The 18,645-nt window shown below is 35.7% G+C and overlaps 1 long non-coding RNA gene across 1 annotated transcript; it reads left to right on the plus strand.

Moving 5' to 3' along the window:
- Positions 1–771: 771 nt before the first annotated feature.
- LOC309476402 lies at positions 772–9,541 on the plus strand. The gene is made up of 2 exons (XR_014198110.1): positions 772–5,640; positions 5,700–9,541. It is a non-coding gene; the product is annotated as an uncharacterized lncRNA (long non-coding RNA).
- The last annotated feature ends 9,104 nt before the right edge of the window (positions 9,542–18,645 follow it).

Genomic DNA, 18,645 nt, shown 5'->3' on the forward strand with positions numbered 1-18,645 from the left:
GCCTGGTTGAATTGGTTTGGTTTTGTGAACTCGAAACTATTCCTGTAACCCTGAGTTTGTTCAACTACCATCATGGTACAGGCCCCAGGTTAGCTGTGTAACTTAAGTTAAGTTAACATGCAATGAACACCACTATAAACCTTCTTGAGCCTGAAAAACAGAGTTTGCTCACACTAATCTTGAACTTCCCTGGCTAGCAACTGAAACTGTCTTTGTGCAACAGGCCACAGCTCTAAAAAGTAAGTCGTAAACAACCTCAGAAAAGAAACTAACAGCATTTGACCACTAGAGTAGGCTGAACCATGTCTGAAATATGCCTTTTGCTTTGCCAAGCATATTATTATTATTATTATTGCTCATATTAGGGTTATTAATAGTGTCCACCAATAATAATTATCCATTAATAAACCATACTGCAATTCAGCATGGTAATAGCCGTTGCCAAAATACCTAGATATTCCTGTAAAATTGGTCAGATCTTCTCAAGAGTGTAAAATTGTTTACACTAACAATAACAGTGGTGGTTGATACCACATTATTACAGTTTTTGTATGAACAGCTTCACTCAGTTTGCCCTTATTATATTATATTGCCCATTATTTCATTTAAACATTAAGTGTGTGCACTAAAAGCAGTAACTATGCATAGTGTACTACTGGAGCGCAATCTAGTGTAACCAATAATTTCCTTCACCTTTATCCAATTATGTCTGCATAAATCCTGTTCCTGGAGGGCCACTGTCCTGCAGAGTTTAACTCCAACCCCAATTAAACACACCTAAACCAGATATTCAAGCTCTTACAGACATACCAGAAACTTCCAGACAGGTGTGATGGACCTAAACTCTGCAGGACCCAGTTTGGACACTGGTATTTTAAAGTTACATTTTATTAGACATAATGCTCATATTGTTAATGATTGTGTTGAACTGCCAGTTAGCTTGAGTAAAGGTCAAAGGTTGAATCCTAAAATGTTGAAAGTTTTGTTTATCAGAGTGTTGAATGTACCGAGACACACAATGGTCACTCTACATATGATTTATTGTTATTTCTGTTAACAAACTCATTAACAAACATAACAGTCAAGTTAACGGATGAGTTAATGGCACCTGTTACATGAACATTCAGATCTTTCAAGTTAAATAGTGTTTGCCTCAACTTTTGCATTGGCTGATGCAACGTTAAAGACAAAGAAACAGTCTAAAGATCTTCAGCTCAGAACACAAGGCACACAATTGTAGTCTGTTACTGAGGTTGTTTCACAGGATTTTGAGGAGTTTAGCCAGTTAAAGCACAATTAGGTCTGATACGAAAAATTTAATTTAAAACATAAAAAAAAAAATACAATAATTACAAAAATACAAAAAAATAAAAATGACAAAGGCACCATGATGACATTTCTAAATCCCGTAGTTAAGGATTCAGAGATCAATGATAGGCAAATAATGACTGGCTTGGTAATCCACATCAAACATAAGAAACCTGGAAAGAGACAGATTTAAGACAATTAATTTTTCCATTGTTCAGATATTTAAAACTAGTATCAAATACAAGCTACTAATGAACAACTTCTGCAGCTCTCCAGGTCTGACATCACAGAAAAAAAGTCTCAATCACACAGTGGTGGCTCATCAGGGGAGGCACAGCGTACCCAAAAATGTTTGAGGTGAAAATGGGAGAAGGACAGGGTTAATAAAATTCCCATGCTGAATCTGCCAATGTAATGACAACCGTCCTGAAAACTGTGCAAAGTTGAATCTGAGGAGATCGAGAAGGGGAGGGAGGCAAAATCTGTAGCCGGAGATTAAATTTGCCAATTGCCATTGAGTATTTCACTTTGAGCAGTTAGTGTTGAGAAAACAGTGTTGGGAAGGACAGATTTTTGCTTCAAGTGATAGACTAAGGTGAGTGAAATATTTTTATAATGTCTTGCTGTATAGGTGTCATTTTCTTTAAGTTTTCTGACTGAAAAAAGCTATATTAAAGTAGTTAAGTAAATAAATAAATAAATAAATAAATTTTAATATCTTATCTTATTTAGTGCTACAATTTAGTGTGCCTCCTCCATTTTAAAACCCACCAACCACCACATCATTCACACAATGATATTCTAGAATACACATCAAGAAAACACAGTAATAACAATATACATGATATAAAAACCACAATATAAACACACAATAAGTACATGATATAAAACCACACAGGAGAAATACAGCACAACTGCATGCTTCATGAACAGAACCGAGAGACACAAGATGGAGAACACCTAAAACAAACAGATGATGTAAAGGATAAATGTTCACCTGTAACAACCCAGAAGGCTGCTTCTGTCTCCTTGCATGAAATGACAGCAAATGAAATGAAAGAATATGATGACAAGATAAACTAAATCGCACACCTTGTTTCTAGAACATTCCAACTGCTGCACAAAGTATTTGCATATACATCCAATTACTGGCACACTAAGGCATGTTCTTATATATATATATATATATATATATATATATAAATACATTGCATTTGCAAAATGCATTTGGTCAAATTGAAGCTAAAAGAACATCCCAAGGCTGACCGGTGAAATACTGCTGGTTAATTGAAAACACCAGGTATATACTGTAGGTAAGCAACATACAAATACCAGCTTTTCCCATCAATGGCAACAATACCAGTAACGACACCTTCGACTTCAATAGTGCCGACTCAATTCAATGCATGAATGTTGTTTGATTGACAGCTGCCTTCAAACACTCATTATTTGTGCATATGAGTGCTTATGTTTCAATGTATGTGTGCGGTTGAATATGCTGAGCACTTTTTGTTCTATGCCTGGTAATATGCTGGTAATATGCTGGTAATATGTTGCTTAACCCACACTGTAAAAAATTGCTGTAGATTCTACAGCAAAATTCTACAGAAATTTATTGTTTTATCATTTTACAACTTATTACTGTAATTCGCAATGCATTATGGTCAAAAAGAGTATTACAGTTGTTAATAGTATATTTCCCTGTCAACTGTAAATTGATTTACAGGTAAGAGGTGTTTTCACTGTAGTTCATATGGTTTTTACAACAATTTACTGTGATGTGGCATTATGGGATTGCGCGGGCTGAATACAGGTTTGAAAACTGGTGGACTGGAGCAGCTAAGAGGAGTTGAAGATAAAAGGCACTATTTACTCAATTTTTGGTAAGTTAACTTAAATTTACGTCCATAAATATTACAATCTAATGTATTACAAATGCTGTTTAAGCGATTCATATTTTGAACAGAATTCATAAGCATGTCAGATGCAATTAATTTTATCGACTTGTTAACAACTGCGTGTTATCAGGACATTACTGGGATGTAAAAGTGTTTGATTCCAATATTTTTTCCCCCGAAACGTTACGTTTATTTAGTAAAGGAATGTGTCTTTAATTTTAAATTTCTTGTTTCAGGCGAGGCATAGAATCGCGACGGGGCGCGCCATAACAGTGGTGAGACGAAGCTGAACTCTACAAGGTAAAACCATCGTAAATGTTATGGACGAATGCTGCAGTTTGTTACAGCTTTATTCGCATTTGCTCTCAAGAGAGTATTTTTAGAGCATTTGCAGTTTGGCAGACAAGACAAATCCACTGAAGTGTTGGTGAGACAAAACTATACGCACGTGCAGTTAGCTTTGACGAAAAACATTAGAATAGGCTATTAACATCGTTGGATGCTGCTATTTTCTCATTTATTTCACCAGTTTTGATTTCTTATTGAGAGCATGTAAAACCAGTGTTTAACAAAGGCCTGCGTCATAACTAAATTTAACGCAAAGCCATTTGCTACGAACAATCATTGTGGTTTATTCCTATATCATTGTTACAATGATATAGGAATATGCCTATTCGCCTTTGCTCTCGAGAGAGTATTTTTTAGAGCATTTGCAGTTTAGAAGACAAGACATATATTACTGAAGTGCTGTTGAGACAAAACTACATACAGTTAATACGCACTTGCAGTTAGCTTTGCTGACGAAAAACATTAGAATATGATTTTAACATCGTTGGATGCTGCTATTTTCTCATTTATTTCACTAGTTTGGATGTCTTATTGAGAGCATGTAAAACCAGTGTTTAACAAATCCCTGCGTCATAACTAAATTCAAAATGACTGGCAAAAGATTTGAAAGTTAATTTTATTTTCTGTTCAAAGTTCCCATAGTTATCGTTTTCTTAAAGGGATACTCCACTTTAAAATGAAAATTCTGTCATCATATACTCACCCTCATGTTGTTTCAAACCTGTATGAATTTCTTTCTTCTGCTGAACAGAACGGAAGATATTTAGAAGAATGTCAGTAACCAGACAGTTTCTGGTACCATTGACTTCCATAGTAGGAATAAATATATACTATCAAGTCAATGTTACCAGAAACTGTCTGGTTACTGATATTCTTCTAAATATCTTCCGTTCTGTTCAGCAGAAGAAAGAAATTCATACAGGTTTGAAACAACATGAGGGTGAGTATATGATGACAGAATTTTCATTTTAAAGTGGAGTATCCCTTTAATATAACTTGAACCTAAATGAGAAATGTATCACTGTAAATTGTGTCAAGATGAGAGCAATACCATATAAAAGGTCACAGTAATGTTCCAAACTGCTGTTTTACCTGTGGTGTACCTGACTGTTACCGTGCATTTACAAAATTTGCAGCTTTTAAGTCTCCTTTATATAGAGACCATACAGGTTATCAGTAAAGTTGCCAGGTGTCTCGTAAAGGTGCCAGATTTGACCAAATAGACACTGATTTGCCAGATTGGATATTGTCATTTCACATGTACAACTCTGAATGACTTAATTAGGCATTTAAAAGGCTATTTTTTTCTTGTAGATGTCAGCAACAGCAGCTGATGTGGAACAAAGTTCTACACTTCCAGACTCTCCGAGACTGATTGTCTTAGGTAATGTACGTTCCAAACTTTTTAAATTACTTAATACATTTTGCCTGTTGTATTTTATCATACATTTTTATAAAGTGTTTCTTATATTTATTATTTTTAGGTGAAAATCTCACTGCAACCCAGTGGATGCTGAGTATTGAGGGTCAAGTGGTTATGAATCCACACCCCAATTTTATGGCTGGACTTGCTGTTTGTTTGCAACTTACTACAACTTTAATCTGGTGTACCAGCACGATGCATCCTGCACACTTGAATTTGTTCAAAGGTAACAGTTTACTTAAATATAAATGTGTATATGTTAAAGGATTAGTTCACCCCAAAATTACATTTCTGTTATTAATTAACTACTGACCTTCGTTCATTTTTGGAACACAGATTAAAGGAACACTCCACCGTTTTTTCATATTAAAGGAACACTCCACCGTTTTTTGAAATTGGGCTTATTCACCTTCTTTCCTACATTTAGATAGGTGGGCAAATGCATTTTTGTCTCAGTGCATGCATTGTTTTAGTTTGAAAGAGTTGGCGCTAGCTTAGCTTAGCTTAGCTTAATGAATGGAATCCTTTGTTGCCAGCTAGCATGTCCTGAATAAAAGGAAATATTATACCTGGATTCACATTCACATATTATACCACATATTCACATTTCATGTGTTGCGTGATATCTCTGCGCCCAAGTAGCAGTGCTTCGCCTAAGTAACAGTGCTTCGCCTGTGCTTCCCCCTAATATGGTCCCAAGTCAATATCTGCCTAGGAAATAGCCTAGTGTTAATCTGCATTGCTATTTGTACTTGTTGTGAATACGCAGGCCACAAGAAGTAATTAGGTGTTTTGTTTTTTTTTGATCACTTTTACTCAGGACATGCTAGCTGGCAACAAAGGATTCCATTCATTAAGCTAAGCTAAGCTAGCGCCAATCCTGTCAAACTAAAACAATGCATGCACTGAGACAAAAATGCATTTTCCCACCTATCTAAATTTAGGAAAGAAGGTGAATAAGCCCTATTTCAAAAAACGGTGGAGTGTTCCTTTAAAGGAACACTCCACTGTTTTTTCATATTAAACTATGTTATTCCTTTAACTAAGACGAGTTGATACATAATTCTCTCGTCTCAGTGCGTGCACTCAATCGCTCTGGCGCGCGGCGACACTTTGATAGCACTTAGCTTAGCCCAGTTCATTCATTAGGGACCAAACAGAGATGAAGTTAGAAGCGACCAAACACCTCCACGTTTTCCCTATTTAAATACAGTTACACAACCAAGTATGGTGACACAAAATAAAGCGTGGCGCTTTTCTAAGCGGGTAAAAAGGATAACTATAATGTACGGAATAGCACTTGGGACTCGGGAGCACTTCGACCCAGTGCAGTAAAAAGTCATGTTGGTTCTAATGACAGAAGTGAAAGGGAGAGGATTTTTCAGGAGTGACTTTTTACTGCGCCGAGTCGAAGTGCTCCCGAGTCCCAAGTGCTATTCCGCCACACATTATAGTTATCCTTTTTACCCACTTAGAAAAGCGCCACGTTTTATTTTGTGTCACCATACTTGGTCGTGTAACTACTTGTGTAACTGTATTTAAATATGGAAAACGTGGAGGTGTTTGGTCGCTTCTAAATTCATCTCTGTTTGGATCCTAATGAATGAACTGGGCTAAGCTAAGTGCTATCAAAGTGTCGCCGCGCACCATAGCGATTGAGTGCACGCACTGAGACGAGAGAGGTATGTATCAACTGGTCTTAGTTAAGGGAATAACATAGTTTAAGATATTTTTGATGAAATCCGAGAGGTTTCTGAACCACACATAGGCAGCAAAATCATTGCAACTTTCAAGGTCCAGAAAGGCAGTTAAGACATTGTTAAAATAGACCATGTGACTACAGTGGATAAACCTTAATGTTATGAAGCCACGATAATACTGCCGGCCCAGAATAGTTATTAAAGACATCGTTAAAATAGTCCAAGTGATTACAGTGGCTCAATCAAAACTAACGACTTTATTCCACTATTCATTTTCTTCTCCGTGGGCCTGAGTGAGTTCACGTAGTATAACTGCGCAGTGCGTCAGTGTTGTACGTCACACGCATCACACACATGACCAGCGTCGGCCAATAGTGAGCCTACGTGTGACGTGCAACACAGACGCGCTGCGCTATTACACTACGTGAACTCACTCACTCCCACGGAGAAGATAATGAATAGTGGAATAAAGTCCTTAGTTTTGTTTGTTTTTTGCGCATAAAAAGTATTCACGTCGCTTGATAAACTTAAGGTTGAGCCACTGTAGTCACTTGGACTATTTTAACGATGTCTTTAATAACTATTCTGGCACGGCAAGTTTCAACCCCATAGAAGCCTATGAAGGAGTGAGCCAGCTCTCATATTTCATCAAAAATATCTTAATTTGTGTTCCGAAGATGAACGAAGGTCTTACGGGGTTGGAACAACATGAGGGTGAGTAATTACTGACAGAATTTTCATTTTTGGGTGAACTAACCCTTTAAAACAGTTTAAATGTTTTTAGAGGGATTGTTGTCAATCACCTGCATTTGTGTTGTTTATCACAAACATTTACACAAATTATTTTTAAAAAGCAGAAATGGTTGTTTTAACAGGAGATGTGAGTTAACCATAATGCCATTCTGTTGATTGAGCTTAAAGGGTTAGTTCACCCAAAAATGGAAATTCCATTAACTCACCCCCCCATGTTGTTCCAAACCTGTATGAGATTCTTTCTTCTGCTGAACACAAAAGAAGACATTTCTGAAGAATGTTGGTAATCAAACAGTTGATGGTAGCCATTTACTTTCAATTGTCTGGTTACCAAAATTCTTTAAAATATCATCTTTTGTGTTCAACAGAAGAAAGGATCTCATACAGGTTTGGAACAAATTGAGGATGAGTAAACAGAATGATGACAGAATTTTCATTTTTGGATGAACTGTCCCTTTAACTTTTATTGAACCCAGAATCTTGCTTTTAAGTCTTACAAGTTATTTGTAGTTATTTTGTGACTGATTTTGAAAAGATTTTCTGTACTTGAAAAAGTAAAATTGTTGTTACCTGTCTTGCAGTAATTTTCTTATTATTTTAATAAATATTTTTCTACAACAGCTTTGACTTTGTGTTTTTTATTTTTTATTTATATTTAATGCATTTAATTTACATTTACATTACATCAATATAATGGTAAATAATAGAGTACAGTTTACTGTTAAAATGATTCTTTTCAGCTTTTTAAATGTTAAACTATTACAGCATCTTCTTGAATTTTGGGGGTATTTACAGGATTTTATTGGCAACTTTATTGCCAGGTAAATACTGTACTTTTGTGAAATTACAAAAAATTGCTGTAAAATATATTTACAGGATTTTATTGGCAACTTTATTGCCAGGTAAATACTGTACTTTTGTGAAATTACAAAATATTGCTGTAAAATAAAATACAAGTTTAATTCAGTGTTACTGTAAAAAAAACTACAAATTACTGTATTTCATATACAACAATTAACTGTAAATTGCTTTACAGTATTATACTGTAATCAATTTTACAGCAATTACCAACATTTTTACAGGATTTTATTGGCAACTTTTTTGCCAGTAAATTCCTGTAAATTCTACAGGAAATTTTTTACAGTGCATATGAGCCCCTCGGTGGGTTTTACTTTTGGGCTTTTGTAGGTATCCCTTTACGTTACAAAAATTTAATGAAAGAATGAGTTTTTTTTTTGCAGTAGTATTGAAACTTAAAATTTCAATTATACTAAAATCTGGGTGTGATAAATACTGTGTATGCAAGACAGCTTCATTATGACCTTTTCTTCACTTTAAATTAAATGATCAAAATAATAAATAAAGTTATGATGAAGTCTGTTTGGTCGGATCAGGAGGGGTCGCATCGGTCTTCATTAGAGGGTCACTCGAATCCGATGAACCATTCTGCTGTAAGAAAATACAGATTCACAGAAGATAAAAAAAAATTGACAAGATTAATGATTCAGTTACACACACAAAAAAAAATATACAAGAGACTCTTTTTGCTTCTATTTTTGCTAATTAGTTTATTTTGGTTATCAATGTGTGTTATCCTACTGCTTTAGGACTGTCAAGTTCTGTGACCATGGTGATGGACAGGACGAGTTATAGGACTGTGAAACTTTGGTGGTGTTGATGGACTCAATCTAGTCTTTAAGAAAAACATTATTTTCTCTGCTTTTTGTTCAAAATGTTATTATGTTTATGAAACTTATCCACATTCAAGTGTTGATAAAAGAGGAATGCATGAAGCTAGAATAAAAAGGTTTTTTGTTTGTACATTTAGCATTTGAGAAATATGTTAATTTTATCGAAAATACTGGAGGTGGCTGGTAACCTTCAGGGAAAGTGTTAAATACCATTATTGTATCACAGAGAGAGCTCAAACAGACACACAACACTTATGGATCTCACAGATCTGACTCTTTTTGCAGGCAGACAGATTCAGTGCTCATAGTATCTCACCTCTTTATGATTCTGCTGCGTCCTGGTGTCTGTTTGAACAACGAGAATCTCAATTAAACACATATTACTCTGGTTAATTAGAATAAAAATACATATTTTCACAATTTTCTTTTCACACAAAAAAACCTCATATTTCCATCTTGTTAAATCAGCTGTTTGTAATACTCACTTTTCCTTCTTCGTAAATAGTAAATCACAGCAGCAGTTACAGATGCAGCCACCAGCAGAACAACAGCAGCACATATTCCTGCAGCAGCAGCTGAAGATAAACCTGAACCTGGAACAGATAAAGACAGACATCATTATTACTAGAGAGAATGATAATCCATCCAATATTTACCAATATCTTTGACTGACATCTTCTACTTTGGTCATCAGTTCAGTTGTATTCAATTAAAGTTTCTTAGAGGCCCGTTCTCTATATTTCTTATCCAGCAGAGGTCCGAACAATACTTTTTTGGAATACTTTTAAACATCCATCTGTTTTTTTAAATTGCTCAAAGGGAAAATACATTGAATTACAAAGAATTATACCCACCAGTGACAGAAACGCTAAATCTCTTGCTGATGCTGATTCTGCTGTTGTTGATCTGCAGTTGATATTCTCCAGAGTCTGTGTTTCTGGTGTTTGTGATGTTCAGAGATCCAGTCTGATGATCCAGCTTCAGTCTGTCTCTGAATCTCTCTTTACACTGAACATCTGTACAGATCTTACTCTGATCTCCAGTGATTTCAGCTATATGAATGTCACTGAAATACCACGTTATCACATTTTTTGTGTTTTTTGTTACACCAGGATCTAAAGTAACAGATTATCCCTCCTTCACTGACTTTCTCTTCATTTCATCAGAAACACCTGAAACACAAACCAACAGATGCTGGAGGATCTTTTGTTGATGAAAAATTAAAACTGCATAACCTGAGAAAACTGTTAAAACTAACAGCTCATGAATGGTAATGTTTCAGTTTTAAATTATACTGAAATACATTTGTAGTTAAATAAACAAATTCCAATTTATCAGTAAATGTGTTTTTGAAGAAATTGTCAATAAACTGTATGTAAATTAATATACAGGTTAAGAAATAAATGTCACAGCAAAAAACATCACTAAACATTTTACTGTGATTAAAAAATACATGACTCACCAGTGACCATAACACTAAAGATTGTTTCATTGTCGTTTCTGCTGCTGATGATCTGTAGTTTATATTCTCCAGAGTGTGTGTTTGTGGTGTTTGTGATGGTCAGAGATCCAGTCTGATGATCCAGCTTCAGTCTGTCTCTGAATCTCTCAACACCTTTATTACTACCTCTGCTGCTGCTGCTGGATCTCTGATGATTGTTGTTATAGTCGTGATCTTCTGCATCTGTAAGAAATGTAGAAAAACAGGTGAGGAATGAATTAGATACACAGATTTTTATTCAAGATTGCAAGCTCTGTTGTTTCAACATGTCTGTATTATTGTTAAAGCAGTTCAGACCCGTCAGGAAGACAGAACTGCTTCAGCTTTGTGTAAACCAAAAACAAGAAAAAAGGTAAGAAGTTGCAAGAAGTTGTTTCAGTCAGTTAGTGTGATTGATGTTCTGTGTGCAGCATCAGACGGTCAGTGAACAGACGTGGGCGGTCAGCCTTGATCATTATTACCTTCAGTTTGGAGGAGAGGCTCAAAAACGATAGTTTTTAAACATGTTTTTATGCTATTTATTGTTGTGCATGTACTGTTTACACCTCATTGTACATTCTAACATACAGTAGGACATATTTTCATTCTTCAGACCTAAAAAAGTTCATTAGTATAAATAAAAATGTATTAGCACGGAAAAGTATAAAAAAAATTAAATAACAGTTAGGCCTATATTATTACAGTGAAATTATTATAAAGAGAAAGTGATTGGCTCTTTTATTCAGAAGGCAGGAATTATTCCACCATATTGCTGGTTACATGTAACCCACTCTTACTTGAGTGAATAGAATGCTCTGTTTGTTTCAAGATTTGTTAGGCGTCTTTAGTTGATGAACAACGGCCTATTCTATTTATGACATGCTGCTGACTGCATAGTTGTTGTTGTTTTTAAACATACATGCATTAATTAATTGTTATGAATTGTAATAATTGTACATGTAAAAACCCTTACACCAAAGCCTGTGATGTGGTCTGTGGCCTGCAATGTTAAATCATCTTTTTTTAAAACCATATGTGACCAGTTTTAACAATAAATAATTGGTTTATTATTCTAAAACAACCCATACACGGTCAGTTTTATACCATTAGATGTTCGTTGAAAAGTCCATTTTCCCTGTGCTGAAGTCTGGCCTGACCGTTCTGAAGTGACATACAGCTTCACCGCGTTAAAGCGGATGTTGGTTGCTTTATAGGCGTGGTTCAACAAGTGTCTTTGGTGTGTAAACAGCCATCATTCTCAAAGCAGAAGCTTTTGTGACAAACCTCCAGATCTTAAATAATACATTACTGCAGCTGCTGAATGATGATGAAAGTAATAAAATATTTTACTTCTGTTTCTCTTACTAAAGCTTGAAATCTAGTAAGCTTTATTTCAAACCCTCACAGCTGTGCATCAGTTTGATCATTCAACTGTTCAAAAAGTCATGTGATGTATATGAATTGGATGTATGATGTAATTTCCTCTAGCTGTTTTTTTAGCATATGTTCTAAACTGATATTTCCTACTGACAATACAGCAAAATAAATACTTTTTTTAGTGAAAATACTAACGTGCCTAAGACTTTTGCACAGTACTGTATATGAAATAATATTAAGTTAAATGATAAAAAAAAATCTGCTGAACAAAGTGGAATAAGCCATTAGCTTTGTGTACTGAAGAGAGAAAAAAAATAGCTTACAAGTTCAGATTTTGGAATAAAAATGATGGAGGGCAACACCTGTGAAATATGTAAAATATGTTCAGGTCTAAGTTGCTAGTATTAGTTTATAGTTAAAGGTGCAGAAAGTGATTTATGAGAAACAGTGTTGAAAATGGATCAGACTGAGCAGCACAAAACACTTGTAGCAAATTAGCAGTGGGGGGCGTGTCCACTCATGATGGGGGGAGGAGAGAGAGTGAGCCAATCAGCAGTAGGGGCTGTGTCCATTCATGATGGTAGGAGAGAATGAGCCAATCAGCAGTAGGGGCTGTGTCCATTCATGATGGGAGGAGGAGAGAGTGAGCCAATCAGCAGTAGGGGGCACGTCCATTCATGATGGTAGGAGAGAATGAGCCAATCAGCAGTTGGGAGCGTGTCCATTCATGATGGTAGGAGAGAGTGAGCCAATCAGCAGTTGGGAGCGTGTCCATTCATGATGGTAGGAGAGAGTGAGCCAATCAGCAGTAGGGGGCACGTCCATTCATGATGGTAGGAGAGAATGAGCCAATCAGCAGTTGGGAGCGTGTCCATTCATGATGAGATGAGCAAGTGAGCCAATCAGCAATCAGCAGTTGGGGGCATGTCCATTCATGATTGGGAAGGACAGAGAGTGAGCAATAGGGAAATTTGAGGAAAGACTGTAGAAAGAGACATGGCTGAGAGATTAAACAAAAGGTCAGGGTTATGATCAGCTATGAGCTTTAGGATCCATGTCAATATAATTTTTCATTATTTTGCTTTGATTCAGCTATGATAAAGAGACCTTCACTCTACAGCCTTATGTGTTCATGCATTTTGGAGGCGGAGCAATGAGGTTGTGTTTATTTGGGATGATTTCAAATATTAACAGGGTTTCTCTGAAATGGCTTACTGTACCTTTAATAGTTAGATCCCAGTCCTGAAAAAAAATATTTTACATAATTTACAGACTAATAAGGTATTGTTGTGAAGGTTGGTCAGCCATTAATACTCACTCTGATTAATAAAAACAAAAATAATTAAACTTTCACATCCACGTGTTCCTGATTGAGTTTGTGTTTCCTTACAGAAATCAAAGGCGGATGCTGTGTATGAAAATGTCCCCAAAAAACGATGATCAGATACTGTATGTACTGGAATTGATGTTAAAGCTCATACAGGAGAAGACCTCACACTTTTTTTTTTTTTTTTTTTTTGTCATTTATTCTCAGACAGGATATATCTGTTTTGTTTTTACTTTTTTGTATCAGATCTTCTGGTGTCATTGTGATGTCTGAAATTGTTTTAATTTAGTGGTTCATCAGTGAAGCTCAACTTAAAAGTTCTATTTTTAGTTTATGACACAGAAATGTACCCAATTTTCATTATTAATTTTTGTGCTGTCATGCCATTGTCTGTCATTTACTGTTCTTTATATATATATATATGAACATTTGTATATATATAATTGAATATTGAGTGCATTGCATAGTTGTGTACAGTATCACACACAATATCTTCTGCTGGATATTTTGTCAAATGTAACAAGTACATTATCGCTCTCTAGTGTTCAAAGCAGAAAATCACTCTATAACAATAGTGCTACTTTTACCCGATAGAGTGCGCTATAAATGCTGCTTCTCCTAGATACATAGAGGATACGCTAAAGGACTAATATAAAACATAGGCCTGCCTGATCACTGAACCTTTTGTTAAACACAGGTTACTTTGGTTAATTAGAAAAAAAAAATTATAATAACATAATTAAATAGTCTTTACACAAACTAAATCTTAGTGAATTAGTATGCATTTTGTTTTTATTCCATCATGTTCTTGTAGTCTAATACAGGTCTGTCCTTAGGGCAGTGCAACATTGAACTCAACTAAACACTGAACTAATATCTCAAGGGAAATTAATAAAAACACCTGAAGAAGAAATAATTATAGTTAAATATAAATCACTTTCTGAATTGTGGAACAAATGTACACAACAAAGTGCTGGGAATTTTTTTAGATTGTGAGTACAGAAATATGTGGATTCATAATAGAACACATCATGCAAACAAAAAGCAGAAGAACATTATTGATGTACACATTCCCTCATCTATGGAAGTTTCCGCATGGAATAAAACATTAAAAAAAATAATTGCACCCTTTCTATCTCGTAATTGCGAATTTACGTTGCGAATTTAATTTTGACTTCTTTTCTCACAATTGCGAGACATAATCTCGCAATTCTGCAAAAAAGTGAGATGTAAACTCGCAATTGCGAGAAAAAAAGTCATAATTGTGAGATAAAGTCACATTTATTTTTTACTTTTTTTTCTGTGGCTGAAATAATCTTCCATATACTCATCAGATAGGTAAGGTAAGATACTTTATTGTCCCAGAGGGAAATTTGGAAATTCTCGGGCTCAAAAGTACAGCCACTGCATCACATAAAAACATAATAAAATTTTAAATAAAAAAAATAAACAATAACACAACACAATAACACACATTACAGAGAGAGAAAAAGAAAGAAAAAAAATACTTAGTGTTGTTAGATAAACATACATACATATAACTGTATCGATGTGGCAGGCAAAAGAGCAGGCTAGGAAGCAAATCCAGGTGCAGTGAGATTTATTCAAATAATCCACAAGGTCAATGAAGACAAGGTAACTGGAGCAAACAGCAATACATGGAATCTCTTACGAAGCACAATCCAGAGACTTGACACACAAACTAGTAACAATCAGGGCTATAAATGCTGAGCAGAGCAAACAAAGGAAGTGGATGCATAAACAGCTTAGACTAGTCTTAAAAGTTAGTCATCTCAACTTTTTTCATCAAGACTGCCCCTAACTTATTGAAGTCAGTTACATAAAAGGTAGATTGATCTAATTAGAATTGGGATAGCAAGACTAATTAACTTTAACTGCTAATTGGTCAAACTAGTTTTTAAGACAGTTTTAACATAGTGGCTGTATGCAACTTACCCCAGAGCAGCAGGGAAACATGAGGTGAAAACACAGAACTTCAAAATAAGAGTTCATGACAACAGACATGAGACACATGCAGAGATTGTGACAATAACCCACATCTTGATTCATATTTGTGTCCAATGCATATTTTCCTAGATCACTGATCAAAGGGGTATTAATTAAATGCTATTGCATGTGTTTATTCAAAACATTGAATTTATTTTCACATTTACAGTTTGACTCTCCAGGATTATATGAATGGTATCAGTATCTTTGGATTAGCTGGTATACATCAATGATAATAAAGTATAGCTCATCTCAATAATAATACGTTTTTTTTTTTTTTTTTTTTACTCTGTGGAAATTTAAAATAGATATTGTCAGGGTTCTGTCACTTCAGTCTGTTTTCCTTGGTTTGAGTTTTTGACACTCCTACTGTCTTGTCTTTGTGTGAGTGTGTGTAACAGAGTCCTCACTTCTCTGATCTCAAGAGGCGCTCTAGCGTTTGACACTAGAGATTGCTCTTTAGCCTCCTTGTTAGAGCGCCGGCCTCCAACACCGGAAGACTCGAGAACACGGAGCAGGGCCTTTATTATCAGAGGTGAAAAAGCATATGTTGTTTGCAAACTAACTGTAGCATCTGGGTTTATACCAACGTATATACATATGATCTACCAAGGCATGGCTAATACATGTTATACATGTCACTATTAATTATCATAGTTTACAATTTTGTTCTGTGACTAATCTATTGTTATTAAAAAGTGAACAGGAAAACCTCTGTGGAGGGACCTCATATATTTCCTCTGTCAAAAACACAGGAAACTCAGCTTACCATATGAGCACTTTCCATTCCTACACAGGCCTCTGCATACTGTCAGATACATGCTTCACCATCAGAAATAATCATAGAATAAAATGGTTATATTTAAATTGATTTTACTTGATTCTTTTATATTCTGATTAATAAAAAAATATTCCACACACGCTGTTCCTGTCACGACCAAGGAGGCCGTCCTCTCTTTTATGTCTCCGCTATGTGTCACTCCTGCTAACTTCACTTCTGCACTGTAAAATAAATTCCAGTAAAAAAATAAAATAAAATAAAATAAAAAAAACAGCAGCTGTGGTCGCCAGAAATGTACAGTCAAAATACAGTAGCAACATTTTGGGCGAAACACAGAGTGGTTTTGGGCTCAGTGCTACAGGTCTGAGGCTAGTACGCCTGTTTCACACATACTCGGTTTGCAGTGCGTATATTTTCTGTACCCATGTTAACAGGTTAGAGCTTGCTTTCACACTTCACGCGCAGATACGGTCAGTCAATGCGTTCCAGGTGCGATACAGCAGTGCGTATACAGAGTCTATTTTTGCTGTGCTGCACACGCTGAATTAAAGTGAATGCTAGCACCTCGGACGTGCACGGTCAAAACGAACACAGAATGTCATGAAAATTTAGTAATTTCACCATAAATGCATTTAATTAAATATTACTACTATTTTTCAGCCATCTTTTTACTTTAAGCCCGGGGTAAAGCAAGGAAAACTACACAGTACCTCAACAAGGCGACATAATGGATGGCACTCGTCTTTGTTGGAGGTGGAAAAACAAGTTTTTTTTAGGCGAATATTTAATGTAGGCGATATAAATGTAAATGCAAAAGAAAAGGGACGAGAGTCGGCTATTTTTGTCAGTAGAGGGTTTTCACAACACGTCATCAATCCGGAAGTCGGCCATATTGGAGGCACTGAACGTAAACAATGCCACTGAACTGAACAGACTCGCAAATTTGGCTTATTATTTCTGCTGAAAAATGGTGTTATGGTCTGTACTAATCGGTTGCACCGGGAAAACCTTTGGAGTTCTATAGACTCTTCTTTAAAGAGAAGAGTGCAAAAAACTGAGGAAAGATGGCGTTTATGGTTGAGAGAGGCACAGCATCAGCTTATCAACCACATGTGTAAATGAAGCGTTGACTATGGCTAAAATGTTGACGTAAAGTAGTTCACTATCGCTACATTCACACTGTCAGTCCAAATCCGAATATTTTTGTATCCGATTGGAATCTGATCTAAAAAAATGTCCACACTGTGTATCGATTTGTGTGTCTATGCAGCTATTTTGTTTTCCAGAATATCTGCAGTGGTTTCTATGGCAATGATGTTAAGTTGATGGGGGGTGGGGGTTGCATTTGCAATAGAGATGTTGTCTCATTTAAATTTGGATTTATTTGGATTAAAATTTGGAAACATATGTAGTTTCTACTTCTAGGACTACTGCGTCTTGAGCCTGCTGCAGAACTGTAGGAGGCTGGTATGCACAGCTTTTTTCCGTGCTCTTGTCTCCGCCGGTTTCAAAATTCAAAAATAATAATTTTCTGCTCGTCCGGCACTTTGCAACAACACAGCCTTGTTTCGGGCAGCGACTTTCAACTTATTTCCTATAACAACATCTGACGTTCACATTTTACGTGGCGTGAGAAAGTCGCATAAACCACACATGGATGTAGCTTGAAATGGATTTCGTGTGATTTTTTTTGGTGTTCACGTTAGCTAATTCTGATCAGATTTCAATCGGATATGAACAAAAATCGGATTTGGACTGACAGTCTGAACGTTGCCTATGTCGGGATAAGAAATAGAAGGAAGAATTGTCGGGTCATCAGTTCATGACTAAGAAGCTAGCTCATTCGGATCTTTACAACATATTAACTTTAGTTTGTAAAAATGTCGCACTCTTTCCTGCTTACTAAGTCTCGGATCTATATGATTTAGCAGCTTCCACGTGTTTTTTTCCGTGGTTTAGACATCATAAATTAGTGTAACAATGTGTTCAGTAGTACATAAACAGTGCAATCCATGCCGTTGGAAAATCCGAGTATCTCCAATATGGCTGCGCATCCGGCTAACTGACCAAATCGTGACGTATGTGCAAACATTTTATAGTATGTTTTAATTTTAAATGTTTGCGATGTTAACATAAGTAGGCCTAAGTGTTTAAATGTTTGCCACTTGCTTGATCAACTTAATATATAAATCTATAGCCTATAGACTTAATGGATTGAATAATACGTTTTTTTGTGTAGTGTAGCCTGAGTACGTGAATACGTCTGTGTAAGAGTGTAGACCTTTGTGTACAAATAGAATCGAAATGCTGACATTTTTGTAATATTATTTTATAAAAATTGAGCCGACGGTGAGAGGTTTAGATAAAGGTTTGAGTGACTAATCAAAGTTTAACCTGATATTGAAAAAATATTGATTTATTGTTATCCGTGTTATATTTCATTTGCAATAACAATGTGGACTTTTATAAAGATCCGTTTGGCCATTAACTTTTAAATACATCATTATGCATTAATATGAGGAGAATTCTCTGCATGAAAGACCCACGACTGA

The sequence above is a fragment of the Leuciscus leuciscus genome (assembly GCF_965113295.1).
Source record: "Leuciscus leuciscus genome assembly, chromosome: 15".
NCBI lineage: Eukaryota > Metazoa > Chordata > Actinopteri > Cypriniformes > Leuciscidae > Leuciscus > Leuciscus leuciscus.